This window comes from Hyaena hyaena, unplaced genomic scaffold (genome assembly GCF_003009895.1).
Source record: "Hyaena hyaena isolate Hyena2069 unplaced genomic scaffold, ASM300989v1 scaffold_441, whole genome shotgun sequence".
Classification (NCBI taxonomy): Eukaryota; Metazoa; Chordata; class Mammalia; order Carnivora; family Hyaenidae; genus Hyaena; species Hyaena hyaena.
The window spans coordinates 328,367-349,059 of NW_024081074.1; the positions used below are offsets into that span (position 1 = coordinate 328,367).

At 41.4% G+C, this 20,693-nt stretch overlaps 1 protein-coding gene across 1 annotated transcript in view; it reads right to left on the minus strand.

Annotated features, from left to right (window-relative positions):
• The window catches only part of MAP3K2 (mitogen-activated protein kinase kinase kinase 2), an 82,473-nt gene extending 64,855 nt beyond the window's left edge, over nucleotides 1-17,618 (minus strand). The window contains exon 1 of the mRNA XM_039253172.1: nucleotides 17,538-17,618. The gene's annotated coding sequence lies outside the window, so the exon portion shown is untranslated. The remainder of the gene's footprint in view (nucleotides 1-17,537) is intronic.
• Between the last annotated feature and the right edge of the window lie 3,075 nt (nucleotides 17,619-20,693).

Sequence of the window (20,693 nt, forward strand, 5' to 3'; positions counted from 1 at the left end):
AGTCTGGCCATTTTCATCAAACCAATTCCCATAATCCCTTTCATTTCATGTTTTGTAAAAAGCTTATATGTGGGCACCTGGCTATGTCTTCATTATTGTTAGCTCCTTGAGGACGAGAAATATTACTTACATATCCTTTAATATTCATTTTTTTTTTGAGAGAGAGAGAGAGAGAGAGAGAGAGAGAATAGGAGTGAGAGAGGGACAGGGAGAAAGGGAGAGAGGCTCCCAAGCAGGCTCCCAAGCGCTGTCAGCACAGAGCCAGATGCGGGGCCTGAACTCACAAACAGCAAGATCATGACCTGAACCAAAGTCCGACACTCAACCAACTAAGCCACACAGGCACCCACAGTTTATCCCACAGCACCCAATTGTACATGGCAAGCCAATTAACAAATACCTTAAAATAAACAAATCTCAAACCTGAATCTCCTTACAACCACAACATTATACAGCACACATGTTTTAGTCAATCCAACCCACATGCCCTTCCCAAAGGACTTAACAGATCCCACCTCCTTGGCTTCTGCCTATCCCTTGAATGCTCATCTCTCCTTCTTCTTTAGGAATTCTTACTCTTAACATCCATATCAGAACAATTTATTCAGAAAACCTTCTCCAGTTAACTTAATGGCCACTATGAGCACTTTGCACCAACTTCCTCTATTTCTGGGTATCCAAGTTGTAGATTTCTTAAGATTTTTTGGCCAAATGTGGGGCACCTAGGTGGCTCAGTCAGTTAAGCGTCTGACTTCAACTCAGGTCAGATCTCACAGTTTGTGGGTTTGAGCCTCGCACCAGGCTCTGTGCTGACAGCTAGCTCAGAGCCCGGAGACTGTTTCGGATTCTGTGTCTCCCTCTCTCTCTGCCCCTCTCCCACTCATGCTCTGTCTCTGTCTCAAAAATAAATAAACTATGTAAAAAGAAAACAGGATTTTTTTGCCAAATGTGGTTTTTGTCATATTTTCATTAGGTTAAGCTAACATCTAGGTATGTTTCATTCCTAGAATATCAAAAGTATTACTACTATCACTAATTAAATATAGCTTCAGTACTTGGATATTTACATACTACTACTTACACTTTTGCAGTCAATATTATATTACTTATAATGTGCCCATGGTACTTTGTACATATTTCACTGCAATATACTCATTTGCACACAGGAAGGGTAACCATGTGTCCCAGTTTACTAAGCACAGTACCAGTTTACTGTTGATGCCCCAGGATAATTAAGACAGTCTCCTTCCACTCTCCAAAGTAACTCACTCTGGATAATAAATTATACAGTCACCTTAATGTGCCTGTCTCCCTTTCACCAGAATGAAGCTTTATAATTACAGAAATAATGACCATCTGGGGAGCCTGGCTGGCTCAGTTGGTTAAGCATCCAACCAGCTTTTGATTTTGGCTCAGGTCATGCATGGCCTCACGGTTCATGAGTTCTAGTCCTGCACTGGGCTCTGTCCTGGTAGTGCAGGGCCTGCCTGTGATTCTCTCTGCCTCACTCTCTGCCCCTCCCTCACTCACCAGTTCTCTCAAAATAAATACACTTTAAAAAAAGAATGACCAGTTTATCTGTTTATCTTCAGTGCTAAAACAGAGAAGGTAGTCAAACATTTTAGAAATATTATGCATGTGAGGAGCTAAAGCTGTATTACAGATTTTTTTTTTTAATGTTTTTTTTTAATTTATTTCTAGGAGAGAGAGAGAGAGACAGCGTGAGCAGGGGAGGGTCAGAGAGAGAGGGAGATACAGACTCCGAAACAGGCTCCAGGCTCTGAGCTGGCAGTCAGCACAGAGCCCGACGCGGGGCTCGAACCCATGAACCGCGAGATCATGACCTAAGCGAAAGTCGGACACTTAACCGACTAAGCCACCCAGGTGCCCCTGTATTACAGATTTTTTAAAGGCCTATTTTACTCATTCCCTCTGACATTCCCAAGATTTTCAATAAGTATTCAGTGAATTTTTAAATTAAAAGAAAAACTAATATGAATATTTCCATTCAAAAGCTAATTATATATTAACAGCACAACAAAATACATTATCATTAATAAAACATCCATATAGCCTTTTATGTCTGATTATACAACAGAAAACTGAATGGAATAATATCTTCAAAATGCTGAGGGAAAAAAAACTGTCAATGTAGATTTTCATGCCCAACTAAAATATCATTCAAGAACAAGAGCTAGGAGTGCCTGGATAGCTCAGTCAGTTAGGTGTCAAGTCTTGACTTCAGCTCAAGTATGAGCACATGGCTCATGAGTTCGAGCCCTGTGTTAGGTTCCGTGCTGACAATGTGGAGCCTGCTTGGAATATTCTCTCTTTTTCTCTCTCTCTCTGCCCATCCCTAGCATGTGCACACTCTCTTTCAAGGTTTTTTTTAGTTATTTACTGAGAGAGAGCGTGCGTGCACACAAGTGTGGGAGAAGCAGAGACAGGGTGAAGAGGATCTGAAGTGGGTTCTGCATGGACAGCAGAGAGCCCAATGCAGGGCTTAAGCTCAAGAACCATGAGATCATGACCTGAGCCAAAGGCAGACACTTAACCAACTGAGCCACCCAGGCATGCTTTCTTTCTCTTTCAAAACAAAACAAACTTAAAAAAACAAAACAAAAAAAAAAAACAACGAAGTGCCTGGGTAGCTCAGTTGGTTAAATGTCCAACTCTTGATTTCAGCTCAGGCCATGGTCTCAAGGTTTATGGGTTAAAGACCCAAGTCAGGCTCTGCAGAGACAGTGAGAAGTCTGCCTGGGATTCTCTGTCTCTCCCTCTCTCTCTAAATAAACTTAAAAAAATAAAAAGAACTAAAGATTTCCAACAAATAAAAATTATAATTTATCACCAAAGACCCTTAATTGAGGAACTTCTAAAAGATATACTTCAAGAAAAAGGAAAGTGGGAGGGGTTCCTGAATGGCTCAGTCAGTTAAACATCTCTCCTTGGCTCAGGTTACGATCTCACGGTTTGTGGGTTCAAGACTCGCATCAGGTGAACTCAGTTCTCTGTCCCCCTCCTCCACCACCCCCCTGCCCCTTGTGGAATTCACTCTCTCTCTCTGCCCCTCACTTACTTGCAAACTCTCTCAAAAAAAGAGAAAAAAGAAAGTGATTCCAGGAGAACAAATGTTAGCAAAAACCTGGCAAGCATGATAAACCTAAACAAGTATTAATTGTATAAAATAAGATTAAAGTGCTTAATTTGAGGGGCGCCTGGGTGATTCAATTGGTTAAGCATCTGACTTCGGCTTAGGTCACGATCTCATGGTTCATGGATTCGAGCCCCACATCGGGCTCAGGGCCAACAACTCGGAGCATGGAGCCAGTTTCTGTGTGTGTGTGTGTCTCTCTCTCTTGCCCCTCCTCTGCTCGTTCCCTGTCTCTGTCTCTCAAAAATAAATGTTTTTTTTTTAAAATGCTTAATTCGAGGAACTGAAAAGAACAAGGGAGAATTACAATACTCAACAACTATAACAAAGGGAGTGATTGAAGCTATTCACTCATAGTGGCTTTCTTCTGGAAATATGTCTCTTTGACCATCCCCACCTCCAACCACTCACTTGATTACTGAATATCATCAAGCTACCACAGTGTGGTCACACTCCCCTCACCATACTGATGAATAGGAGCAAACACAGACAATCTCTAGAAATTACAAATAGATTACTAAAAGCAAAGAGTAGGAATCAACAGGTACTGAGCTGTGCTAATCAAGTGCTATGTGTCTTGCTGATACCTACTTTTGATTTCTTCTCTACGTCTGAAACGCTTCCTCTCTTTTTCTTACTCGTCCAAACCATCTTTTAAGGACTTGGCTTAAGCCTTCCCTATTCCCCTCACCTGGTCATGAGGGGACTTGACAGAATCCTCTGTGCACTGACAGTGTGCTCGGCATCTCACATACACTACCACTTAACCTTAACCACACGGGAATGACTACACATGCCGTCTCTCCACTACCCATGACAAAGAATCATCTTTCTCAAAAGATATTACCTCCTATGGTAGCTTCCTATTCTATGTTTACATGTGTTCCCTGCAGGTAGACTACAACATTCTCCCATATAGGAACCATGCCTTCTACTTTGTTCTTCTCATCCATCTCTCTTCCGTGCACTTCTCCCCTCCCCTTTCAAAATACATACTCTTCCCATCTCATTACTACTAATTACTACTAAATAAAGCTACTATTTATAATAGCTTGCATTGTGCTTACACTCTGCTAAATGCTTTATAAACATTTCATTTAATTTTCAGAACACTCCCATAGGAAAGATATTATCTCCCCATTTCAGAGAGGTGGGAAAAGCCCTGAATTTAAAGACTTGCTCTCCCACAGAATGAACCTAGATGTATAAAATATTATTCCCGCCACGATCACATCTGCTGTTCCCCACCCACCCCACACTCACCTACTGTGCCAGTTTGTATTGGCAACTTAAGTCTAAGCTACATTTCCCACACTCCTCTTCCCATATGGTTCCAGGTTAGGGTTGGCCAAAGGAGGAAATTACTCTGAAGATCAGGGTTAGATAAACAAGTGCAGTTGCCAGCAAATTCCAGGTCTCTGCTCTCTCCTTCCACATACAGCTTTTCCTGATTGCACCTTGCAACAGGTGCAACCTCAGGTCTACCACCAAAAGCCTGACTGAAAACCACAGCAGAGGCTATGCAGGGGCAACAGCTTTCCACAGACCTTCTACCAGCTCTACTGTGTGGTTCTACTCCAGCAGCTGGGCATACCAGACTCCTCACATTTATTTACCAACTTTGACTGACTCACTGTTCACTGTTTCAGGAAGGCTGATTACTGACTTTGATCTGCCAATTCCTCCTTACAGACTCTGATTTCTGAGTTTCTCCCACAATTGTATAAGCTCTTACACTTTTCATAAATTCCTTATCCCATAATATCACAGCACTTCTCCTTCCCTGATTGAACCCTACCTAATGTAACTACTCAAGCCTCCACCCAATCTAATGACCAATAAATCTCTGCAAACCTTCCTTCTGAGACCTTTCTCCAAAACCAAATCTAGGCCACTTGGTCCTTTCAAAGCCTCCAATCAAGCCTTCTTTTATAGTTCTGCACAGGCTATCCTTGCTTTCAAACAGGCTGAAGTGTCCCTTATTCTAAAGAAACCGTGTCTCCCTACTTGATCCTCCCATTTCCCAGAAAAAGACAATTTAAATGACAGAATACACTAGAGTGGGGGGTATAGCTCAGGGGTAGAGCATTTGACTGCAGAATACACTCCAGTGGGCATCAGATTAACATGTCAATATTAATTTATTAACTAAGAACATAGTGAGCTAAGAACACTTTGAGTACTTCTATGTTCTGTTTCGAGATGTGAAGATGGAAAAACAAAAAACAAGGGTACAGAGGATTCTAAGAAGAAAAATATTTGTTGAAGTGTGGTTTGTACCAAATGTTTTTCCCAAAGGGAAATAGAGTAGCTTCATTTTTTTAAAGTTTATTTATTTTGAGGGAGTTGGGGGAGACTGAATGGAGGAAGGAGAGACAGGGGGAGAGAAAGAATCTCAAGCGGGTGCCATGCTCAGTGTGGAACCTGATGCGAGGCTCGATCTCATGACTGCGAGATTATGACCCCACACTGAAATCAAGAGTTGGATGCTTAACCTACTGAGCCACCCAGGTGTCCCAGAATCTTCATTTTTTTTATGTAATCATTTTGGGCTTATCCAAATATATCCCTAAATTATTTAAAAATTTCTAGTGGACACAAAAGACTGCATGTACAGTTTTTCCAACACTTTTCACCCTTTTCCAAAAAGATCTTCCCTCTCTTTTTGGCGAAAGTATTTCCAAAAATGCATTCCACTAGTCTTGGTTCCCCATTCATAACGTGAGAATAATTCAGTTGTTATTTTCTAGGACTCAATGTTTACTATCCTGAATTTTATCACTAAACTGTCCACAGATGATTCTGATTTCCATCACATTAATTCTGAAGTTACTCATTCATTCACTCTTTCGACAAGCACTTTACTGAAAGCCTACTATATGTCAAGCCCAATGCAAGGTATCTGGCTATGAAATACCTTTAAGAGATCTCATTCTGACAAATGAATCACACTTAAACAGAGCTGTTTATCTTCCAAATGCCCTATAACAACTCTTCCCTGGACTATTGTCATCTCAACCTCCCAAGCAGGAAAACTTCTATTTCTTTTGAGTCTTTACTATTTTCTATTATGTTGTGGATCTCACAGAATCACAGGCTAGACAGGTCCTTAAGAAATCACCTAGGGCATCTTTTTCAAATTCAGAAATGTTGAAGTCCCTCTGTCACAGTCTATTTCTAATTAATATCAGATTTAAGACTGAACTCAGACTTGCCTACCTACCACCAGTATTCAACACACAGAATGGAATATAGTCTGTGGTACTCTCTTCAGGAAAACGCTAGGCAAGATACCCCGCTGGCACATCCCCAAGTAAACCTCTCAACAGTAAGAAGTATGCAACAGTTCATGGCTACAGGACGCCCTCTGCAATGCTGATTAATAATATGCATTACATGATCTCAGACCAACCACTAATCTACCCTTTCCAAAATCGTGAGACAAGATTATATAAGCAGAGACATGGTGGTTTGGAGGCAAAGTCGTTAGAATGCAGTCATGTACATGTACAGACTGGATGGTTAACATCATACCATCTCTCAAACTAGATTTTCATCAACAGTAAGGCAGAGCTACTTCTATTTCTTTTGTTTCCTTATAGTGTCTAAGCAACTCAGAAGTTTTATATGTAGTTTGACATACTGTTCTTATACATTATAGCAAGTCGTATTATACATTAGTAATTTTAAAAAGGAATCAACAGGCTATTTTACAATGCCTAAACTGATTTAAAATACATTAAAGCCATCACATAAATCATAGTATTAATGTCTCCTTAAGTTAAATCAGAGACATTACTCTCATTACCTTACTGTATTAAAACAAAAAACAAAAACATTTTGTATTAAAGCTCCACAAATACCATTAGAATGTAGCAAGTCAGTCAAACTTAATTAAAATAATCACAAACTTATCAAATAATGAGAAGCATCTTTAAGTCAAATCTAAAATATGACTCGAAAACATTTAGAGATTATTAAGTAACAGCACAAAAACAATTACAAACTGACTTCTTTAGGCTATAGATCTGTTCCCAACAGCTTATAAAGTATCAATTCACATTTTTCTCATTGGCTCCTATTAATTTTCAAAATTAACTTTCAAAGAGTCTTCCAGAGCATTGCTTCTGTGATAGGGCTTTTCACAAATACTTGGTGTTCTCCTTCAGGGTATTTGGAAAAACTGAACTTCCTCACCCTGTTCAATTTAGGTACAGCCATGAGATTTCCTCTGACCAATACATGTGGAAGTGGTGAATTTTTCTTCCAAGTAAAAGCTTTAAGAGCCCAAGTTTACTTTCACACATTCTATTTACCTTCTATCCAGGTGTGAGATTATGATTTATAATAAATACATGTCTGGTCTTTGTCCTCATTTCTGGCAAAAAGCTTAGAAAAACCAGGTGTCTTTTTTCTTTTTTTAATAGAAGTATAGTTGACACAGAATGTTACCTTGGTTTCAGGTGTACAATATAGTGATTCAACAAGTTTATACTTTATGATATGCTCATCACAGGTGTAGCTAGAAGGACAAGTAGGTGTCTTTTGTTATTCATTAAGAAATCTCTTTAAGCCACACCTCAGTTTATATTAATGAGATGACTTTTGAAAAGTACCTACAAACTGGAAGCTGGTTGCCAGGGGAACAACGTGATTTGAGGGTTGGAACTTTGAGCTCCTTCCCATAGCTTCTAGGGTGGGGAGAAAGGCTGGAGATTAACCTCAATGGCCAATCATCTAATCAGTCGCACCTAGGTAAGAAACCTCCATTTAAAACCCAAGAAGATGGGTTCCAGGGAGCTTCTGGGATGGCAGACACCTGGAGGTGTTGGGAGAGTGGCAAACTGGGAGAGCATGGAAACTCCACAGCCACTTCCTCTCCCCAAACCCTGCCCCATGCAGCTCTTCCGCCTGCCTGTTCCTGGGTTATGTCCTTTTATAACAAACCGGCAATCTAGTAAATAAAGTGTTTTCCAGAATTCTGAGTTGCTCTAACAAATTAATTGAATCCAAAAATTCCTGAAGAATTCAGATTTACAGCCAACTGGTTTGAAGCACAGGCGACTACCTAACCGTGCCACTGAGTCTGAAGGGTTCACAGTCCATGAAAATGAGCCCTTAACCTGTGGGATCTGACCTTATCTCTGGCTGCTATTACAAAATTGTTTAAGGTATGGAAACACCTCCCACACATACATATTTGGTGACGAGAAGTGTCAAAAGTATTGAATATGAAGAGGTTCAGAATGAGCTTCCTCCAAATATGCTACTTTGGCTTGTAGATTACTTTGAACTGAAGTCAGTCAAAGCCCAAAAGATTCAGGAAGAGCTTTTTACCTCCCCTTTAACTGCCTAAAAGAATTTAGATGGAGGAGTGGGGGGCACCTAGGTAGCTCAGTGGCTTAAGCATCCAACTTCAGCTCAGGTCATGATCTCAAGGCTCCTGAGATCTCAAAGCCCTGTGTCCTGCTCTGTGCTGACAGCTCACAGCCTGGAGCCTGCTTTGGATACTGTGTCTCCCTCTCTCTGTGCTCCTCCCCCACTTCTGCTCTGTCTCTCTAAATGTTTTAAAATAAACATTAAAAAATAAAATTGGGGCTCCTGGGTGGCTCAGTTGGTTAAGCCTCCATCTTCAGCTCAGGTCATGATCTCACAGCTTGTGAGTTCAAGCCCCACGTTGGGCTCTTTGCTGACACCTCAGAGCCTGGAGCCTGCTTCAGATTCGGTGTCTCCCTCTCTCTCTGGCCCTCCCCAACTTGCGTTCTATCTCTCAAAAATAAACATTAAAAAAAATTTTTTTTAAAGAATTTAGATAGGTGTGGTCTATCTGAACTATCACCAGAAATAACTACAAAGAATATGGGGTAAGCACAGTAAACTGGGTGGGGGAAGCTAACAGGGCCTGGAGATCAAATTCCTCAGTGTCCCACCATCTCCCAAAACATGGCAAACATTTGTTTACCAAACATTTATTCTTCCCATCTTCCCATAAACTGTCTTCCCCCCCTCCCTTTGAAGTCCCAGACCCCTACCCCTTCTCCTCTGCTCAGGATGGCATATAAACCCCAATGGCCAGACTGCCTGTGGAGCTTCTATCCTTAAGGGATTTCCATACATATATAATTAAATTTGTTTTTCTCCAGTTTATCAATCTTAAGTCACTTTACCAAAGAACCAAGAAGGGTAAAGAAAAAATTTTCCTTCCCAGAAAGCACAATATAAAGGAAAAACCTAGAGTGGTTTTTTTCTTTTACCTGTGACAACCAGTAATGTTCCAGATGATGGCTGCTCCCAAGTAAGGTCCAAAAGTGGGATTCAAAGTAAGGATGACAATGTTAAGCAGAAGCACCCCAACTGACCCTCAAAGAACACACAGCATGAACAAAAACTAAATCTTTGTTGTTTTAAGGCTCTGAGTTTGAGGGTTACTGTTCATAGCCTATTCAGATAGTCTAAAATTTAATTTAAAAAATCACCCTGAAAATTCCTCATGTGCATTCTGCTCATTTCAAGAAATTTTATCCATTCTCTGACCAAGTACATTAAAATCACTCATATCACTTCTCCTAGATATCAGAAAAATTAACATTCTTCCCACACCATTTACTTAAAATAGACCAGGTTATTCTCATTCCACTGAAAAGTGTATTTACTACAAACACGGAAATCCTTCGGATTTACCCAAATATTTATCAACTCTCTGACTTAGCAATTACAAAGAATGAGATGTAAAAAAATATCTATATTTGAGTGTATTTTCCAAAAATCATATTGGCCCTACCCCCAGAAGATTCCAGTGCACATATTTCCAAAGAGAATGCTTCACGTAAACAATGTGGAGACAGAGAGAAGGCTAAGGAACTCTTGCTCTAGAAGAGCCATTTAAAATCCCCAACTCTACTATGTGAGTATGAGCAAGACTCTTAACACCTCTAAGCCTCAATTTCCTGGCTCAAAATCAGGATAATATGGTCTATGTAAAATTAATGTGTGTAAAGCTTCTAGCATGTAACAAAGATTCAAATATTACTTCTTCCCTTCAAAATACAGTAATTGTGTGATATCCTCAACGCAAGAAGATACACCTTTAAGAAACAAAAACAGAATACTAAAGGAGACCCAGCAGAAATGCGAAACAAGGATAAGAAGAAAAAAATAAATGGGAGAGACCAAGGATTACCAAAATAACAGAAATTCAACTGCAGAATTAAAATATTCATGAAATGAAAAATATTTTTTAATACACAGTGGAGAGCAAAAGAGCAGAACTGTCAATGTGGCTATGGAGGTCTAACACAAGAAGCTCTCCTAGAACACAAAGTAAAATAACAGAGATGAAAATATTGAGATGATGACAAATACATAAGACGGAGAATGGAAATCTAAAAACTATACACATTGCCAAGGAACCATAATACAAAGAAAAACCAAAGGACAGATGAAAAAAAAGAATGATCTGAAATAAAAGTGAGGTATTATGACTATTAGCTTTCAATCTACATTTGCTATTTGTTTAAATATCTGCATAATACATACATCCATAAACTCAGAAGACAAGGTATCAATAATTTCTCTTATCTAACCTCCTTAACAAACCAACTTGGCAAATTAACCAACACTCTCCATTCTCCCTATAGAACCTTTTGATAAGGGGCACCTGGGTGGCTCCATTGGTTAAGCATCCAACTCTTGGTTTCAGCCCAGGTCATGATCTCACAGTGTGAGTTCAAGCTTCCATGTTGGGCTCTGTGCTGACAACACAGAACCTGCTTGGGATTTCTCTCACTCAAAAAATAAATACATAAAGCCTTCAGATAAAATGTTGAACATGGAATATTAAGCTTATTTTTTACCAAACCAGTACATTTCTGCTCCCATCAATTTACCAAGAATCAAATGTCTATGTACTTATATAATTTAAATATTTTATAAACCAATGAACTTGTAAGTATGAAAAAAGAACTGTTTCTACGATAATGAAGTTGAGTGTTTAGAAAGACTCAAAGCCTAGTTTAAAAAAAAAATGGGGGAGGGGAGGCGCATGGGTGGCTCAGTAGGTTAAGCATCCAACTTCGGCTCAAGTCATGATCTCACAGTTTGTGAGTTCCAGCCCAGCATCAGGCTCTGTGCTGATGGCTCAGAGCCTGGAGTCAGCTTTTGATTCTGTGTCTTGTTCTCTCTCCGCCCCTCCCCACCTTGTGCTCTGTCTCTGTCTCTCAAAAATAAATAAATGTTTAAAAAAATGTTTTTCTTTAAAAAGTGTTTTAAAGTCAGCACAGGTGAATAGGCTGTAAAAGACTCAGAGAAATAATCCTATAACTCCAGACTGATCACATTAACTCAGACTGGTTTACATCTCTATGTTTTTTTAAAAACATAAAATATTTAAAGTAAAAATGTGTCATTCTTAATTCCCCTTATATTAATATTTTAAAAATTAAACTGAACACCACCAGTCTTAATCACATTAAATAGAAAGGCTTCTATAACATTAAAATAGGCATAATCTAAGTGAACTATGGGAAATTTTTACAACACCTGGCAATACTCAAAACTTTTTTTTAATTTTTTTTAACGTTTATTCATTTTTGAGAGACAGAAAGAGAGCGTGAGTGGGGGAGGGACAGAGAGAGAGACAGACACAGAATCTGAAGCAGGTTCCAGGCTCTGAGTTGTCAATACAGAGCTCGAAACAGGGCCTGAACCCACGAACCTCGAGATCATGACCTGGGCCAAAGTCAGACACTCAGCTGACTGAGCCACCCAGGCGCCCCTACTGAACACTTTTTATATGCGAAGCACTATACTAAACATATTATTTCATTTAAACCTAATGACAAACCAATGAGTTACATACTATTACCACTATTTTACAGATAAGTGAAGCTACAGAGAGGATGAACAGCATACCTGGGGCCCCTAATCAGGTCTGACTCACAAGTACATAACTGATTACTAATTTTTTTTATCTTTTCTATTTTTTCAATAAACATTATAATCACAATCAGTTAATCTGTAAAGTATACTAATTTTGTTAACTTAGTTCAAGTACTACCCCCTCTTCAAAGCTTTCTGAAGTGCCTTCCCCATCCTGATACACAGTAGGCACTCCATGAATGGTAACGACAGTACCCTGGTAAAGCATATCCAATTTTCTGGTTGCCCTGATAAAGCAGAGAGGCAGCATCGTGCGATTCTTAAGAGCACAGACTGTGGAGTCAGACTGCCTGCATTCAAGTTCCAGCTCAACCATGCACAAAAAATGTGAACATGGGCAAGTTACTTATCATCTCTGTGATTCAGTTCCCTAACCTGTAAGATGGGTCTAATAAGAGTAACTATTTCATTAATAGTTAATAGGGATTAAGTATCTTCAAAGTAGTACCTAAATCAGTGCACAGAATATAGAAATGGCTTAAATTTTGATAAATAAACAATACCACAAAAGAGAACAAAGAAAACTCAACCAATAAATTAATAAGAAACATTCATTATATGATCAGTGATTTCGTAGGCACCGCCTTTTAAGAATCTTAGGACATTGAAAAAGGAGGTCCCGTCTGTCAATTCTCTATTCAATAAACATTTGGCTCCAGGCATTGCACTGGGTGCACCAAAATCAACAAAACTCTGCCTCTGTCCTTGAAGAGCTAACTTACTAGTGGGGGAATTCTAGCACAATGTGGTGAGTATGGTAGTAGAGGCAGATGCAGGGGGCCGTGAGGAGCATTCTGAGGTAGTGATGAGGGTGCCTAATTTGGGTGTTATCCTCCAAAGAATACTGATAAAATCATATCTTAAACAATTATTTTAATTTATCATTATTAATTATTAAAGTCCACACAAATTACTAACTGCACAAATGGGAAAAATTACTTTTAGAAAAAACTCCCAAAGTTTATAAACCACACTGCTTATAAAATTTATGATACTATGGGTCTCAAGCAAAACAGTCTTGAGCACTTTTAAGAAAGGCAGTGTGCTAGTTGGAGGAAAGACTCCCAAAGATTCTACCTTTTAGTTGGGAAGACAAAGTGTAACAACAACAACAACAACAAAATAAGCAATAATCTAAGAGTTAAGTAACTATAAAGACAAGATAAGTTACAAAACAAATACATGATTAACCATTATAAAAAAATGCAGTCAACCAATGTTCCCAATAAATCCCAGAGATATACAAGGCAAAAAAACAAAATTATACAGCTACATTTAAAAAAAATTTTTTTAATGTTTATTTGTTTCCGAGAGAGAGAGAGAGAGAGAGAGACTGAGCAGGGGAGGGGCAGAGAGAGAGGGACACAGAATCTGAAGAAGGCTCTGTGTGGTCAGCACAAAGCCCTGTATGGGGCTCGAAACCACAAACTCTGAGACCATGACCTGAGCTGAAATCAGACACTCAACCAACTGAGCCACCCAGGCGCCCCCAGGCACACTTCTCATAAAGTATGTGTGTGTGTAGACACAGCGATATACCTCACACAACATCCTGAGAATAAAGGAAAGGATTCTTTATTTCCATATCATCCTGACTCACAAGAGACATGTGGAAAAACTTCACATAAACTGTTTAATGAATTAAGCCATATATTTTTTTTAATTTTTAATGTTTTATTTATTTCTAGGAGAGAGAGAGAGAGAGACAGCGTGAGCAGGGGAGGGTCAGAGAGAGAGGGAGTCACAGACTGAAGCAGGCTCCAGGCTCTGAGCTGGCAGTCAGCACAGAGCCCGATGTGGGGCTCGAACCCATGAATCGCGAGATCATGACCTAAGCGAAAGTTGGACGCTTAACCGACTAAGCCACCCAGGCGCCCCGAATTAAACCATATTTTTAATGAGAAAATGTGTTACTTAAGTAAATCCTATTATGAAACCTTTAAAACAACAGCCTAAAAATAAATAAACCCACTAAATGTCAGTTAATTACTTGGGAAATAAATTCAATTTTATATTACACATATTTATTTCTACCTGACTTAATCAAAATAAGGTTCGCCGCTAAATGAACACTCCTTATTATCAGAAATTATAGTATCCCTAAGATAAAGAAGTCATAGAAATGTAATGTACAGCACAGAGTTCAGCCAACAATCTAATAACTTTGTAAGGTTACAAATGCTAACTAGACTTATTGTGGGGATCCTTCTGTAATGAATAAAAATATCGAATAACTATGGTATACACTTGAAATTAATATGTCAATTATACTTCAATTAAAAAAGAAATTCATAAATATGTACCAACTTGATTATGAAATGAGAACACTGAGTGAAATTTTAAAAAAAAACACATAACTTATAATTCTTGAATTTCACATAGTGGTAAAATTAGGACTAGAATTTAGAAAAGACTCTCAATCCAGTGCTCCTTGCATTACGTCAGAAAATAGACCGTTTTCTCAAAATGCTTTTTTAATAAATCCATCCTTTATTATATTTCTGCTTACTTCTGTGCAACAAATATTGGCTGAGAAAAACTAAAACACATCCCGAGTGAAAGTACAGGAAAAGACAAGCATTGAGTTTGTCCCACTTTTCTCAAGCCAGGTTTTTTTTTTTTTCATAACAGAAGATACTCTGAATTTGTAATTAAAAATTTTTAAAACCCACAGAATTAGAATCTGATTAATATAGTACATAGGGTATTTTACAAATCCTGTGATTTCTGTTTCTGTCTGTATACCAGTAAAAGATTGTTGACAATGAAATTCAAAAGTCAGCCTGACGAGGGTTAGCAACAGATGCTGCAACTATTAGGTGACAGATTACTGGAGAACAGGCCAGCACTATAGTGCTGATTGATCATGCCACAGACTGCTAACTGCAGTGGGGAAAACAGGCCTTACCTTAACCCCCATAAGCAAGTGATCAAACTCAGCATCACAGATAGTGGGACCTGACAGTATATGACCTGATGGGAAGCAATACGAAGTACACAGCATCACCAACGGGTTACTCTTGCCCAAAATATTTAATTTTAAACTAATCAAGCCTTTAAACCTAGCTTACAGTTAACTAATACAGGGGAATAGAATACACTAAATGACACCATCAGAGGGAGAAAAAATCAAAGAAAATGTGACTCATTTTATAAGGTAACTGGCGTGATCTCTTTTTAAAAAGCAACCTCATTTTAAAAGGGAGAGGTGAGGCTGTTCTAGATTCGAAGAGATCAAAGAGACTTAACAACCAAGTGCAGTGAATAAACCTTGATAGGATCTTGATTTGGTGTGGCTAAGTGTGAAAAAACATAAAAGACCAGTCAGTATAAATAGATTTAAGTATGGATGATGTTAGATTACATTAAGGAATAGCCAATGAGAAACTATCAACTAACTATTGATTACAAAATATGAACTAAAAAAAGTGACAATAATAGTATTTTGGCTATGTAAGGAAAGGTCCATCTTTGGAAACTTATGCTGACATGTTTAGAGGCAAAGTGCCATAATGTTTACAGCTTAGTTTCAAATGGCTGAGCCAAAAATAATACACAAAATACAACAAAATGTCAACAAATGTTGAATCTAGAGGGTCATGATATGGATGTTCACGATTAGCAATTTCCCGTATGCTTGAAACTTTCATAACAAAAAGTTGGGGGAGGAGCCAGGTAACTCCAACTCTCAAATCCAAGCTGTGGCAACTGTCAAGAACCAAACATGACTGCAGTCTAATACAGCATCTATTTAGTACACTTTACCACTTTGGAAGCACGAAGGTGAACTAAAAATATGAAAGACCCACCTAAAAAAAGATGGAGCCTATAATGTAATCCAATTTTTAAAAGTAACCCTTTAATAACCAGTCTCTCAAAAGAGACACCGGGATATCACAGCTAGATAGCGATTCTATAATGATTTCACACTCACATACTTCAACAGGACTCAGCATAGTTTACATTTTAACCAAAAAAACAAATCAATCTATGAACCAACCACTTGTTAACTCTATAACCTGACCTTTTCTCTACAGACAATACAAAACCATTCAACTACAAATTTTCTCAAACCTGATAATACACTGGATAAAATTATAGAGTACTGTAATTGGGCATCAGCACATTTCTCAAACATTTGCAACTGTGCATGAAGCTTCAACTACTCAAAGGAATTTATCAATATTTGGTCTGTAAAGAGAAACGTAAAGGCTCTTTTCATAGTCACCAACCATAATCAAAGAAATAATACAGGCCAATGCTAAAGTGAGAATTTTCAGTTAGTTTATATAAACATCGATAGTCACCACCTACAAATGAAAGGGGGGGAATCACGCCATTAAAAGGTAAGTTTCTACGATATTCCACACACTGAATTTTGACACTCAACTCAGAAATATTGCATAAGTGCACAAATTGCTAAGTATGTTCAGCCATTGCCACATAATTCAGCAACAAGTTTTGCAATAAGGAAATCTCAAGCTAAGAACCCAACTGCGAGTTCCCCGTATTTATCAAGCATAAACTGCACAAGTAACATTGTAACCTTTCAAGAAGTATGCAGCTTTACCAATTACATTTCTTTTTTTAAATTATCATCATCTTTTAATATGTATCAAAAAGTCTTCATTATGTTCCTTCTTTTAAGAAAAGTGAAATGTTTACTGTTCAATCCTATCGCAAAAAAAAAAAAGAAAGAAAGAAAGAAAAGAAAAGAAAAGAAAAGAAAAGAAAAGGTAAAGGTGTCAGGCGCCACTTTTTAAAAGTAATTTTTTTTTAAGCCAGTAACATGATTTGGCTAGGCTGCAGCAAAACCCATCCGACAGCTTACGTTAGGGGCAAGTAAACTACATCTACCTGATTTACTCCCAGGAAGAAACTCTCCAGCTCTTCTCGTTTTCCTCACATTATTTTTTTTTCAAGATACAAAAATACACTCCTATGGCACACACATCATAATGGAATCAAGGCTTCCCAGATTACCAGTTGCATGACCTTGGACAAATTCCCTAGCTCCCCGGGACTCCATTCTTCCATCTGTAAAATGGGGAGGCACTACCAACCTCACTGTGCTAAGATAAAGTCAAGACAATGCGAGACAACTGCCCGGCGCAGTTAAGTGCTAGCTAGAGCGAGAAGGAAGAATCAAGCCCAATCAAAAGAGGACCACAATGTGACAGTGCACAGAGAAGCACTTCTTCGCTTACTGCATCTATCTGATTCTCCCAAGGGACCAGCTGCAATCCTCCTAAAATCCCTGCAGAGTACACGTCTGACAGCTACACAGCCCAGACCTGAGATTCGCGACAGGATTACAGGGACCCCCGAGACCGGCCCAACTGGAGCGGGACCACCACCTCGCGAAATCCCCGCCTGGGGAGCTGCGCTTAGGCGGGCCGCGGCCCCCTTCCCGCGACCCCCGCCCCACACAGACACAGGCACGTACCGGCCGCTCCGCGGGGACGCAGGGAGCCGCAGGCCCGAGTAGGGGCCGCCGCTGCCTCCGAGCCCGCCCCTCCGCCCCCGCGCGGCCTGTCACCGCGCCCCCCTGTCCCGGGAGGCCGCGGGCCCCCGGGGGCCGGAGGGGCGCGCGAGGAGTGTGGCGCAGGCCGGGTCTCTCCTTCACATGGAGCCCGCGGCGGGCGGGATGGCGGGCGCGTGGAACGTCGCGGCCGGCCGGGGCCTCTCGGCGCCCCTAGGTACTTCTCGCCGCCGCGGCCCCGAGGCCCGCGCGAAGCTGGGCAGGAAAGGAGGAAGCCGTGGGCCGGGCTCCGCCGGAGGCCGGAGAAGGGGCGCGAGCGGCGACTCCGCAGCTGGAGGTGCCCGGCCTCCCGGTCGTCGTCCTAGTCGTGGTCGTCGCCGCGCACCGCGCGACCCCTGAACGCCGCACCCAGCGACCGCACCACCTTCGTCAGGCGCCGCCGTTGAGGGCAGCCGGGCCGCCACTACACACGGACCCGTGACGTCGGCGTAGCGCGGCGCACGTCACGGCCGGCTCGCTCCTGCGCGCACAACCAGCCGCGGGCGCGCGCCCACCCTACAGCGCCGCGCGGAGGCTAAGGGGAGCGTGCCCGCGCCTGCGCACTGGCCGGCTGCGCCCACGCACGTTCCGCGGCCCCCACCCGTTAGGCATTGCGGGGATTCCCAGTCCGGGTCAGCCCCGGCGCCAGCCCCGCCCCCAGCTCGCGGCTGCCTTCTCCGAGAGGGGTGCGCCGCGCACGCGCACGCGCGCCTTCGTCGTCGTCCTCGTTCGGGAGTCCTCGGCGCCCGAGACTTCCAAGCCCGCCGGGGAGAGGGTTTCCTGCGTGGGCTTTGAGCCAGGCGCGGAGCAGCAGAGCAAGGAGACGCTGCGACCGACTCTGAGTCTGTGGCATGTCGTTTGCAGGCGAAAAGCTATCTGTCTCTTAATTTTCGGACTTCATTACAGAATTGTTTTCTGAAGGACTGTAGATACTACTGTCGGCTTGTCAGCGAACTGTAAACCACCACCACCACCCCGGAGATCGGCCTTTTAAGTTTTACAGCTGCTCTCTGTTTAGTTCCTGTCACCATTCTAGGTCGGCCCAGCAAATACTACTTTCCCAGCTTAACAGATGTGGAAACAACCCAGAGAGATGAATTGACACCCACCCCTAGATCTAGTGGCAGAATCTGAAACCTGAATCTGTTTCACGGAAGCCTTCCTTCGCTCCCCATCGCCCACAGGAGAAAACACAAATTAATCGCGTTGCCGTGGGAGGCCCTCCGCGAAGTGAATGACCTGTATTCCGACTGTTTTTAGCCCACGCCGCTCTGACCCAGAAAGCCTCTTTTCCGCCCCTTTCTTTGCTCAAGTACCCCTTAACTTCCTGTGCCTTTTATATATATATACCTCGCTCAGCATCTACTTGATTTCTGGGTACATTATGGATCCTACCCCCTTCCTGCGTATTCCAGACCATATTTCCAGTCCAGCAATTGAATTGAGAGAGCTGGGAACTGCACCCGACAGGCCCAGAGGTAGGCAACCGCCCCAACTCAGGAGGCCCTAGCTGCTCAAGGGAGCCTGCGGCCGTGGGTGAGGGTATGGTGGCATAAAATGTCTGTGTGCCCTGCCTGGAATTCAACTTGTAGATCCCTTACACAGAGATGTAAAAGGCGGTGGAGCGAAGTTGCTATTTGACAAGTGTTTGTAAGAGTGAAAGCCTCAGAACAACCTAAATCCTTATCAGGCTGAGCTGAGAATGAACAGCTGCCCTGCAGAGAACTAGGCAGCCAGCACCAGAAGGACCAATACCAAAGGACCTCAAAAATATAGAGCTCAAGAGAAAATCAGTTTGCTCCCACTTGCTTAAAAAGTAGAGGATTTGGGGGCACCTGGGTGGCTCAATCAGTTAAACGTCCCAACTTCGGCTCAGGTCATGATCTCACAGTTTGTGGATTTGAGCCCCGCAGTCAGCACAGAGCCCAGAGCCTGCTTCCAATTCTGTGTCTCCCTCTCTCTGAGCCCCTCTCCTGGTCTCAAAAATAAGCATTAAAAAAAAAAAAAGCAGATTCTTAATCTTAAGTACATATAAAATCAAGGTCTTTAAAAATCATTTTGGTTCTAACATTCTAAGCGTGGTATGCCACAGAAAGGCTCAGTATTTTTGAGAGCAGGATTTAAATCCTGTATTGTTTTCCACAGTTCCTGGCCTGACCACATAGCAGACATTCAATAAATACCTGTTTACTAAGTAATGTAGAGATTTTTCCTCATACCTCTGCTTACTGCTTCCCTCACCCACTTACCAGGGGACTTCATTCACATCTGGTTCCTTAGAAACACCCTACAGGAATATTAACTTTTTTTCTCCATTCTCTCTTTACTTTGGTGAGTCTTTCTCTTGCTTAAACATTAAATCTTCTGGTGATTTTAGTGCATATGATTACAAATTAGGGATCTTGGGGTTGTTTTGTTTTGTTTCTTGATGAAACCCTTATTTTATCAGTATTTTTTTTTGCCTTCCTGCTCTGTGCCTGAGATTATAGTGACAAATGGTACTTTCCACCACTTCTCAGGAACTCAGGAATCTTGTCATGAGGGCAGACTGCTAAGTGGATCAGTACAATACTTAGTGATCTGTCCTGTAGCAGAGCCGTGTATGATGTGCCCCAGCAGCAGAGGGGAAGAAGTCACAGGTGTGTATGAGGAAGGACTTCAGAGAGGAAGCGTGGTGCCGTAGTTTTCTACTTTTGCCTAACAAACTGCCCCAGACTTAGTGGCACCTATTTATTATTAGTTCACAGCTCTCCAGGTCAGAGTTTGCGTGGTGTCATGGCTGGTTCTCCGTTCGGTATCACGAGGCTGAAATCAGGATATCAGCTGGGCTGAGCTCTTATCTGGAGGCTCTGCAGGAAGATCTACTTCCATCTTCATTCTTGTTGTCAGAATTCAGTTCCTTGTGGTTGTGCGACTGAGGCCCCCGTTTCCTCCCAGACTTTCAGCCACGGCCTGCTGTCAGCTTCTAGAGCCCACCAGCGTTCCTTGCCATGGGACCACTCCAGCCTCAAAGCCCGCAACAGAGAATTTCTTGAAAATCAAATCCCCCTCACATGCTGAATCTCTGTCTGACTTCCTCTT